The sequence below is a fragment of the Saccopteryx leptura genome, chromosome 3 (genome assembly GCF_036850995.1).
Source record: "Saccopteryx leptura isolate mSacLep1 chromosome 3, mSacLep1_pri_phased_curated, whole genome shotgun sequence".
NCBI classification, from domain to species: Eukaryota; Metazoa; Chordata; class Mammalia; order Chiroptera; family Emballonuridae; genus Saccopteryx; species Saccopteryx leptura.
In genome coordinates, this window is record NC_089505.1 from 311605403 (window position 1) to 311616859 (window position 11457).

An 11457-nucleotide genomic window follows, 5' to 3' on the forward strand; every position below is an offset into this window, starting at 1 on the left:
TCTACAATATCTGATCAATCACGTACTGTAGTATTAGAAAAGATGACCCCAGGATAAGATCTCTTACCAAGGAATCTCTTAAGAATTTATCTTAAGTAAACTCAATTATTTAAAGTTGTATACTCCAATTAGCTCTAATAAGTTCCTTAGGAAGAATATGAAATAGTTTGATTTGCTTTCCAAAAGAAAAATGCTTTCGACGTCAGAGTAATGGCAGGGTAGGAAGCGATACCGATAAATCTCCCCCAAAACTCAACAAGATCTTCAACCAGAAACAGAAAAACCTATACTTGGAGCTTCCAGATGCTTCGCAATACACCCAAAGGTATGATTGAGTGAAAAATTGGCTAAATATATAACCAAACCCCGAAGGAAATAGGGAGTAAGAAATGCTCCGCCTTCCTCACTAACCTAAACAGGGCAGCTTTCTCTGGTAACTGTGAATATAGAAACTGAGGCGGGCAAAGGGGGTGAATACAAACGGCCGAACCAGGCTGTGGCACGGAGATCCAAGCCGAGGAAAATCTGATCCTGTGGCAACCCGGGCAATACAAGCTAACACTCGCACCAAACCCAAACAAAGAAAGACAAGCGGCGCGGCCATTTTACCCGGTCTCCTGGTTGGTGCGCAGTTAGTGGGCGAGAGATTTCTTCCTAGGCCCCGGGAGTCAGTGCCCGTGTTGCCCCACGGAGAGGCAGGGTCAGAGGCCTTTCTGTGGGCCGAGGGCAGAGTCTCTGGGCAGCCCCAGCGCCCTGGGAAAGCCACGCACGGGAGGGAGTGAGAACTAATTCCAATGGTGGAGATTTTCCTTGCCGAGGGTGTTTCACTCAGAGGGAAAGCGGCCGGCCTCATATCCTGGTTTGCGCGCGCAGATAAGGAGTGAGCTATTCCTCCGAGTGCCTCGGCAGTGCGCGCCCGTGTCATCGCACAGAGGAGCAGAGTCAGGGGCCTTTGTGTGGGCCAAAGCGGAATCTCGGGCCGCCCCAGCGCCTTGCAAAAGCCGCGCACGGGGACGGAGCGAGACTCAATTCCAACGCTGCAACTTTTCCCTGCGGTCGGGGGTTTCACTCAGAGCGTGAGACTGCTGGCCGGATATCCTGGTCTGCGCGCGCAGCCAGTGAGTGAGAGTTTTCTCCAAGCGCCCCGGAAGTGGGCACCCGCTTGTGTTACCGGACAGAGTGGCAGAGCCAGAGGTCTGTGAGTGGGTGGAAAGCCCGCCTGATTATGCTAGCAGCTCTGACTGACTGAGCCTTACCCAGAGCCCTGTGCTGAGTGGAAATAGAGTGGGGAGTTGCCAGCTCTTTGAGCCTCTTACTATCCAGGCAGAGGCAGCAGCAACCCCATAGCTGGATTATCAGGCTACTAATTGAGGAAGGAAAGACTAGGAGAAAGGCTCCAGGAACACGGACTCTCTCACTGTCGGAGCCTATAAATGCTAATAGCCTCAACTGCCAACGAGACTAAAGCACAATACATGACATTGCCATAGAGACTTATCAACTGCAAACCTCCACCTGAGCGTGGCAAAGGGGCAAAACCCGGGGTACAGAGTCACCGACCAGGAAGAGGGAGAGAAAAGAAAAAGCAAGAAGATAACCTCTCAAAATCAAGAATAATCTGCAGACTTTATAACCTATCCCATTTTATTATATTTGTTCGTTTGTTTCTCTTATCTTCATTCTTGATACTTTTTTTTTTCCTCCTCCAATTTGGCCGATTAACTCTCTACCGGTCTTACTCTCTCCTCTCCTTGAACTACACTACCCATAAGTGTTACATCTCCCATTATCTTTTCTCTTCTCTTCCTTTCTCTCTATGAGGGTTGCACTCCAAAACCCTTAACTCTCTCTCTCTCTCTCTCCTTTCTTTTTTCTTCTTTTAGTGGTTCCCTCTTTTTTTCTCTCTCTCTCTCTCTCTTTCTTTTCTCCCTCTATATTAGTTTCTTCCTTTTTCCTTTACATCTCCTCTCATTCAAACCTCAATAACAAACAAATTATCTTATCTGGGACTCAAACTTATGTTTGTGGCATTTTGGGGGGTTTTTACTTCACCTTTTTAACTCAGTAGCAGTGCTCCCATCCCTGGCTCTCCATATTATCTAGTTCTTGTTCCACTAAATACAATAGTAATTTTTTAATTTGTCCCCCCATTTTTCCGTTTTCCTCTTAATCCTCTCATCATAACTCTTAGACAACCAACACCTAAAAGCAAATCATTTTATTCTTGACCCAAATTTTTTCCTTATTTGCTTTTTGTGGGTCCATACGCTCTTTTTTTTCTTTTTTCTTTCTTTTTTTTTTTTTTTTTTTTTTTTTTTGACCCTTTATTACTTTTCCCCAATTCAGGCCCTCCATCACAGGCATTGTTTCTTATAATTCACAGTCCACCACAAGATTTTATCAAGAAAGAGGGGAGAGGAGAGGAGAGGAAAAAAGGAGGGGGGGAATAATTTCCTTTTTTTTTGTTTTTTTTTTTAAATTTTTATTTTATTTTATTTTTCTTTATTTCATTATTAATTTTTTTTAAAAAAAACAACTCTTTTCGATTTTTTTTTTATTATTTTTTAAACTTTTTATTCTTTATTAAATCTCATTAATACGATCAACAAAACCACCCTCAGATGCCATTAAGGAAGAGAAAATCGAATATCATGGATACAAAAGAAAGAGAGGTAACACAGCTAGATGAGGAAAAATCTATGGAGAAAAAATTTAATATATTGGAAACCTTGGAGCTAAATGACAGAGAATTCAAGATAGAAATCCTAAAAATCCTCCGAGATATACAAGAAAACACAGAAAGGCAATTTAGGGAGCTCAGAAAACAACTCAATGAACACAAAGAATATATGTCCAAGGAAATTGAAACTATAAAAACAAATCAAACAGAGATGAAAAACTCAATTCACGAGCTGAAAAACGAAGTAACAAGCTTAGCTAATAGAACAGGTCAGATAGAAGAGAGGATTAGTGAAATAGAAGACAAGCAACTTGAGGCACAACAGAGAGAAGAAGAAAGAGACTCAAAAATTAAAAAAAATGAGATAGCCCTACAAGAATTATCTGACTCCATCAAAAAGAATAACATAAGAATAATAGGTATATCAGAGGGAGAAGAGAGAGAAAATGGAATGGAGAACATACTCAAACAAATAATAGATGAGAACTTCCCAAGACTGTGGAAAGAACTAAAGCCTCAAGTTCAAGAAGCAAACAGAACTCCAAGTTTTCTTAACCCCAACAAACCTACTCCAAGGCATATCATAATGAAATTGACACAAACCAACAGCAAAGAAAAAATTCTCAAGGCAGCCAGGGAAAAGAAGAATACAACATATAAAGGAAGGCCCATTAGATTATCATCAGATTTCTCAGCAGAAACTCTACAAGCTTGAAGAGAGTGGACCCCAATATTTAAAGTCCTGAAAGAGAGGAACTTTCAGCCACGAATACTATACCCATCAAAGCTATCCTTCAAATATGAAGGAGAAATAAAAACATTCACAGATACAGAAAAGATGAGGGAATTTATCATCAGAAAAACCCCACTCCAGGAATTACTAAAGGGGGTTCTCCAATCAGATACAAAGAACAAAAAAAAACAGAGCCACAAGTAAAAGCTCCAAGAAGAACACAATAAAACCAAATTTAAACTGTGACAACAACAAAAAGAAAGAGGGGGAGAAGATGGAGATTAACAGTAGCAAAGGACGATGGAGTGCAAAAGTACTCACAAAATAGTTTGCTACAATGAACAGGGTAGGGACCCTTTTCATTATTCAAAGGTAACCACCATTGAAAAAACCACCACAGAAGCACATGAGATAAAAAAGATAGCAACAGTGGAAAGATGTATGGAATACAACCAAATAAAAACAAAAGATAGAAAAACAAAAGAGAAGGATCAAACCAGACACAAAACTAACAGAAAGCAAGATATAAAATGGCAATAGGGAACTCACAAGTATCAATAATTACACTAAATGTAAACGGATTAAACTCACCAATAAAAAGGCACAGAGTAGCAGAATGGATTAAAAAAGAAAATCCAACTGTATGCTGCCTACAGGAAACTCATCTAAGTAACAAGGATAAAAACAAATTCAAAGTGAAAGGCTGGAAAACAATACTCCAAGCAAATAACATCCATAAAAAAGCAGGTGTAGCAATACTCATATCAGATAATGCTGACTACAAGACAGGAAAAGTACTCAGAGACAAAAATGGCCATTTCATAATGGCTAAGGGGACACTGAATCAAGAAGACATAACAATTCTTAATATATATGCACCAAACCAAGGAGCACCAAAATATATAAGACAGCTACTTATTGATCTTAAAACAAAAACTGACAAAAATACAATCATACTTGGAGACCTCAATACACCGCTGACGGCTCTAGATCGGTCATCCAAACAGAGAATCAACAAAGACATAGTGGCCTTAAACAAAACACTAGAGCACCTGGATATGATAGACATCTACAGGACATTTCATCCCAAAGTGACTGAGTATACATTTTTCTCCAGTGTACATGGATCATTCTCAAGAATTGACCATATGTTGGGCCACAAAAACAACATCAGCAAATTCAGAAAAATTGAAGTTGTGCCAAGCATATTTTCTGATCATAAAGCCTTGAAACTAGAATTCAACTGCAAAAAAGAGGAAAAAAATCCCACAAAAATGTGGAAACTAAACAACATACTTTTAAAAAATGAATGGGTCAAAGAAGAAATAAGTGCAGAGATCAAAAGATATATACAGACAAATGAAAATGACAATACGACATATCAGAATCTATGGGATGCAGCAAAAGCAGTGATAAGAGGGAAGTTCATATCACTTCAGGCATATATGAACAAACAAGAGAGAGCCCAAGTGAACCACTTAACTTCCCACCTTAAGGATCTAGAAAAAGAAGAACAAAGACAACCCAAAACCAGCCGAAGAAAGGAGATAATAAAAATCAGAGCAGAAATAAATGAATTAGAGAACAGAAAAACTATAGAAAAAATTAATAGAACAAGGAGCTGGTTCTTTGAAAAGATCAACAAAATTGACAAACCCTTGGCAAGACTTACCAAGGAAAAAAGAGAAAGAACTCATATAAACAAAATCCAAAATGAAAGAGGAGAAATCACCACGGACACCGTAGATATACAAAGAATTATTGTAGAATACTATGAAAAACTTTATGCTACTAAATTCAACAACCTAGAAGAAATGGATAAATTCCTAGAAAAATACAACCTTCCTAGACTGAGTCAAGAAGAAGCAGAAAGCCTAAACAGACCTATCAGTAGAGAAGAAATAGAAAAAACCATTAAAAACCTCCCCAAAAATAAAAGTCCAGGCCCTGACGGCTATACCAGCAAATTTTATCAAACATTCAAAGAAGACTTGGTTCCTATTCTACTCAAAGTCTTCCAAAAAATTGAAGAAGAAGCAATACTTCCAAACACATTTTACGAAGCCAACATAACCCTCATACCAAAACCAGGCAAGGATGGCACAAAAAAAGAAAACTACAGACCAATATCTCTAATGAATACAGATGCTAAAATACTAAACAAAATACTAGCAAATCGAATACAACAACATATTAAAAAAATAATACATCATGATCAAGTGGGATTCATCCCAGAATCTCAAGGATGGTTCAACATACGTAAAACGGTTAATGTAATACACCATATCAACAAAACAAAGAACAAAAACCACATGATCTTATCAATAGACGCAGAAAAGGCTTTCGATAAAATACAACACAATTTTATGTTTAAGACTCTCAACAAAATGGGTATAGAAGGAAAATATCTCAACATGATAAAGGCCATATATGATAAACCATTAGCTAACATCATATTAAATGGCACTAAACTGAAGGCTTTCCCCCTTAAATCAGGAACAAGACAGGGTTGTCCACTCTCTCCACTCTTATTTAATGTGGTACTAGAGGTTCTAGCCAGAGCAATCAGACAAGACAAAGAAATAAAAGGCATCCATATCGGAAAAGAAGAAGTAAAGGTATCACTTTTTGCAGATGATATGATACTATACATCGAAAACCCCAAAGAATCCACAAAAAGACTACTAGAAACAATAAGCCAATACAGTAAGGTCGCAGGATACAAAGTTAACATACAGAAGTCAATAGCCTTTCTATATGCCAACAATGAAACAACTGAGAAGGAACTCAAAAGAATAATCCCCTTCATGATTGCAACAAAAAAAATAAAATACTTAGGAATAAACATAACAAAGAATGTAAAGGACTTATATAATGAAAACTATAAACCATTGTTAAGGGAAATCGAAAAAGATATAATGAGATGGAAGAATATACCTTGTTCTTGGCTAGGAAGAATAAATATAATCAAGATGGCTATATTACCCAAAGCAATATACAAATTTTTTTTTTAAAGATTTTTTTTTTAATTCATTTTAGAAAGGAGAGAGAGAGGGAGAGAGAGAGAAGGGGGGAGGAGCAGGAAGCATCAACTCCCGTATGTGCCTTGACCAGGCAAGCCCAGGGTTTTGAACCGGCAACCTCAGCATTTCCAGGTCGACGCTTTATCCACTGCGCCACCACAGGTCAGGCACAATATACAAATTTAATGCAATTCCCATCAAACTTCCAATGACATTTTTTAAAGAAATAGAGCAAAAAATCATCAGATTTATATGGAACTATAAAAAACCCCGAATAGCCAAAGCAATCCTAAAGAAAAAGAATGAAGCTGGGGGCATTTCAATACCGGACTTCAAACTCTATTATAGGGCCACGACAATCAAAACAGCATGGTATTGGCAGAAAAATAGACACTCAGACCAATGGAACAGAATAGAAAGTCCAGAAATAAAACCACATATATATAGTCAAATAATTTTTGATAAAGGGGCCAACAACACACAATGGAGAAAAGAAAGCCTCTTCAATAAATGGTGCTGGGAAAACTGGAAAGCCACATGCAAAAGAATGAAACTGGACTACAGTCTCTCCCCCTGTACAAAAATTAACTCAAAATGGATCAAAGATCTAAACATAAGACCTGAAACAATTAAGTACATAGAAGAAGACATAGGTACTCAACTCAGGGACCTGGGTTTTAAAGAGCATTTTATGAATTTGACTCCAATGGCAAGAGAAGTGAAGGCAAAAATTAATGAATGGGACTACATCAGACTAAGAAGTTTTTGCTCAGCAAGAGAAACTGATAACAAAATAAACAGAAAGCCAACTAAATGGGAAATGATTTTTTCAAACGACAGCTCAGATAAGGGCCTAATATCCAAAATATACAAAGAACTCATAAAACTCAACAACAAACAAACAAACAATCCAATAAAAAAATGGGAAGAGGATATGAATAGACACTTCTCCCAGGAAGAAATACAAATGGCCAACAGATATATGAAAAGATGCTCATCTTCTTTAGCTATTAGAGAAATGCAAATCAAAACGGCAATGAGATACCACCTCACACCTGTTCGATTAGCTGTTATTAGCAAGTCAGGTAACAGCAAATGTTGGAGAGGCTGTGGAGAAAAAGGAACCCTCATACACTGTTGGTGGGAATGTAAAGTAGTACAACCATTATGGAAGAAAGTATGGTGGTTCCTCAAAAAACTGAAAATAGAACTACCTTATGACCCAGCAATCCCTCTACTGGGTATATATCCCAAAAACTCAGAAACATTGATACGTAAAGACACATGCAGCCCCATGTTTATTGCAGCATTGTTCACAGTGGCCAGGACATGGAAACAACCAAAAAGCCCATCAATAGATGACTGGATAAAGAAGATGTGGCACATATACACTATGGAATACTACTCAGCCATAAGAAATGATGACATCGGAACATTTACAGCAAAATGGTGGGATCTTGATAACATGATACGAAGCGAAATAAGTAAATCAGAAAAAAACAGGAACTGTATTATTCCATACGTAGGTGGGACATAATAGTGAAACTAAGAGACATTTATAAGAGTGTGGTGGTTACGGGGGGGAGGGGGGAATGGGAGAGGGATAGGGGGTGGGGAGGGGCACAAAGAAAACAAGATAGAAGGTGACAGAGGACAATCTGACTTTGGGTGGTGGGTATGCAACATAATTGAACGACAAGATAACCTGGACTTGTTATCTTTGAATATATGTATCCTGATTTATTGATGTCACCCCATTAAAAAAATAAAATTATATATAAAAAAAAAAAAGAAAAATGCTTTCTCTATTAAAAACAATAAGCCTAGTAGACTACTTGGCTTTTTTTTTTTTTTTTTTCAAATAATATGGCAGATTAACTCTAAACAAATTTTAGGACCACAATTTTTTTTTCCAAAAAACCTAACTTTATGAGGAGTAAGAGGATTGTAGTCATAATGTTCTCACTGTGATCAGTTTTATAGAGTGTTTTATTTCCATGAAATATCACATACAAGCAATTTAAGTTCAATTATGAAATTCACCAATCTATGACAACAGCAATATTAGCTAGCAGTTAAGAGTAGAAATTCAAAAGTCAGAATACTCTGGTCTGAACTCAGGATTCTCCAGTTACTACCTGTGTTAATATCTCTATTCTTCAGTTTCTCATCTGTAAAATGAGAATAATAATAACAATATATACCTTCTAAGTTTAGGGTACATGGATCAAATGAATTCATATGTGTAAAACACTTAATAGGGTGCCTGGTAAATTATAGGTACTACTCGCAGTTAATCGGTATTATTACTGTGAACAATAATGTCAAAGAATACAAAATCTGGGACAGTTATGATTTTAGAAGCTACTGTATCTTAATGTTAAAGCTAAAATCAGAATCAACAAGAATATTTTCATAATACATGTCAATGTCAATGGACATAATATTAACCATAGTTATATCCTAATTCCTTGCCTGTCTTCTTAATTCACATAAACTTGGTATACCTAACAGATACACTGAATATACGACTTACCCCTCCACCACACACACACACACACACACACACACACACACACACACACACACTGAAGAAAGCTATATTCCTTTTTAAAAATTCTGGCAATGTGTTTTAATTATCATATAAAATCGATTTACTTCCCAGTTACTTTCAGGAAATGCAAATCAGTATCAAACATCAAGCCTAAAAGCAAATTCATTGCATTGAAAGGCATTTCCCAACATTAATTACATTTTGATTAACTCCGTCAATTGTAAATAACTCCACACAATGCATTAATTCTTTCAACTATAAGAAAATGTCTTTTACAGTTAATTTTATTCTGGCTAGCTCATCATGATGTAGTTCCTTCTTCTCAGACAAGACGGTCTGTTGGTAACAAATGCTTTTAACATCATTTCATGCTAAAATAAATTCCTTTATGCTGTGTGGTACGAAACTCCAGGATCTCTGCCAAGCGGTTCTGCAAGGGCTTGAGAAGATTGAAAGCTCTTCTTCACTGCCGGTGCCTCTGTAGTCCTTGCCCATGTTGAAGTGAAAATAAAAATTGGGTTTTTAAGCAACCAAATGAGAATATCCATTTTGCTGGTACACATATAGTATACAAAATATATGATCCTAGGTTAAGCACAGAAGCTCAGAATGCCTGTTTTATATATAAAATTTCATCACAATCTAACTGTAAACTGCAACTTCATAATGGCTTACTCAAGTCATCTGGTGTTAGACAGAATTCCAACTCTCTACTCGATGTTCCCTAATTCTATCCCTATACCAACACAGATTACCCAAAGAAATTACTCATCCCTTGATGATGAATTCAATATTCTGCTAAGTTAGTTTTATGTTGCCACCTAAGCTTTTATACGTCAAAACAAGAAGCACTGTTTTGAAAAATGTTTGTGGCTTTTGCAAAAATATAATTGAAAAAAGTTTTCTTCATATTATTCAAAGTACTTCAAAAAATACACACATAATAAAACAGTTCATTTAATTTATTTCAAAAAATTGCCCTCTATAAATCAATGTATATAATTTTTTAATCAGAATATAAGAGTTATATGCCTCAAGTAATTCCCTATTTGCCTTCATTGTTAGGAAACAATGACATTCATGAAAGATGCCAGTGCTGAGCAGAGCAAGCACTCCATTACATTTAGTTAGTTATTAGCAATTATTAATAATTATAATTTTATTTTAAGTGCCAGGTGACATTTCTTTCATCTGTTGCAATAGATGGTTTCTGTTCTAATTTGCAACTTAATTTTCCTGTTTTGTATCATTTAATTGTTTAAACTACCTCAAAATAGGCAAACTATATGTTCAAATAAAATTTGTAAATCAAATAGGAACTCAACATGGCATTTGTGATCCTAATAATGGCAGAGGGAATTATTTTGAAGTTACAAGTGAAAGCTGATAATAAAGATGCAAATGAGACTTGCTTAAGAAGTATGTTATTTTTTTCTACCACAATGAGAATGTTTGCCCAATTCAATATATAACCATAATTTTTTATTTACAGTTAGACATAGTTAAAGCCTCAGTAGGTCAAATTAATTGGGAGTTGGGGAGAAAGGCTAATGTGATGAATGAAGAGTTTAAACTATAGAGTATATAAGTAATGTAGTTTTTGTTTGTTTGTTTGTTTTTTTAAATAAGAGGCAGAGACAGATTCCCGCATGTGCCAGAACCAGGATCCACCTGGCAAGGTGATATTCTGCTCATCTGGGGCATTGCTCTGTTGCTCAGCAACCAAGCTATTTTAGCACCTGAGGTTGAAGCCATAGAGTCATCCTCAGTGCCCAGGGCCAACTCTGCTTGAACCTTTTGAGCCATGGCTGCAGGAGGAGAAGGAAGCGGGGGAAAGCAGATGGTCACTTCTCCTATGTGCCCTGACCAGGAATCAAACCTGGGACTTCCACACACCAGGCCGATGCTCTACCACTAAGCCAACCAGCCAGGGCCGTGTAGTTATGTTTTTTAAATTTGACAGCAGAAGCCAAGTAAGTCCAAGTGGGAGGTGATGACAGGCTGAACCAAGGTCATGGCAGTGAGAAGCAGGATCAAGTGCAGAAGAGAGCTTTAACTAATGGAGCAGAGTATGGGGTGCAGGAGGTGAGTATCCTTGCTTTGAACTCTAGGGGGCGACTGGAGAAAGGTCCAGTAGCACAGGGCGGTTAGAACAGAGATAGAGGCATTCCCAGATTTCCAGCATGAGCTGTCTCTCCCAACCTGCAAATGCAACCTTTTGAAGACATTATATAAATTCTTTATAATTTTGCTCCTATTCAGTCACTGTGAATCATCCTGAAATCATGGGCTATTGAAGCAGGACAAAATCCCATAGAACATCCAGCCAGAACTTTCACTTTACAGCTGAGGAAACTGCAGTTCAAAAAGGGTACCCCAGGGCCACACTGCTGGTCAGTTACAGAGACAATACTTAATGTTAAGATTTCTAATTCTCAGCTCATTGCTATGACCAGATGATCAAACA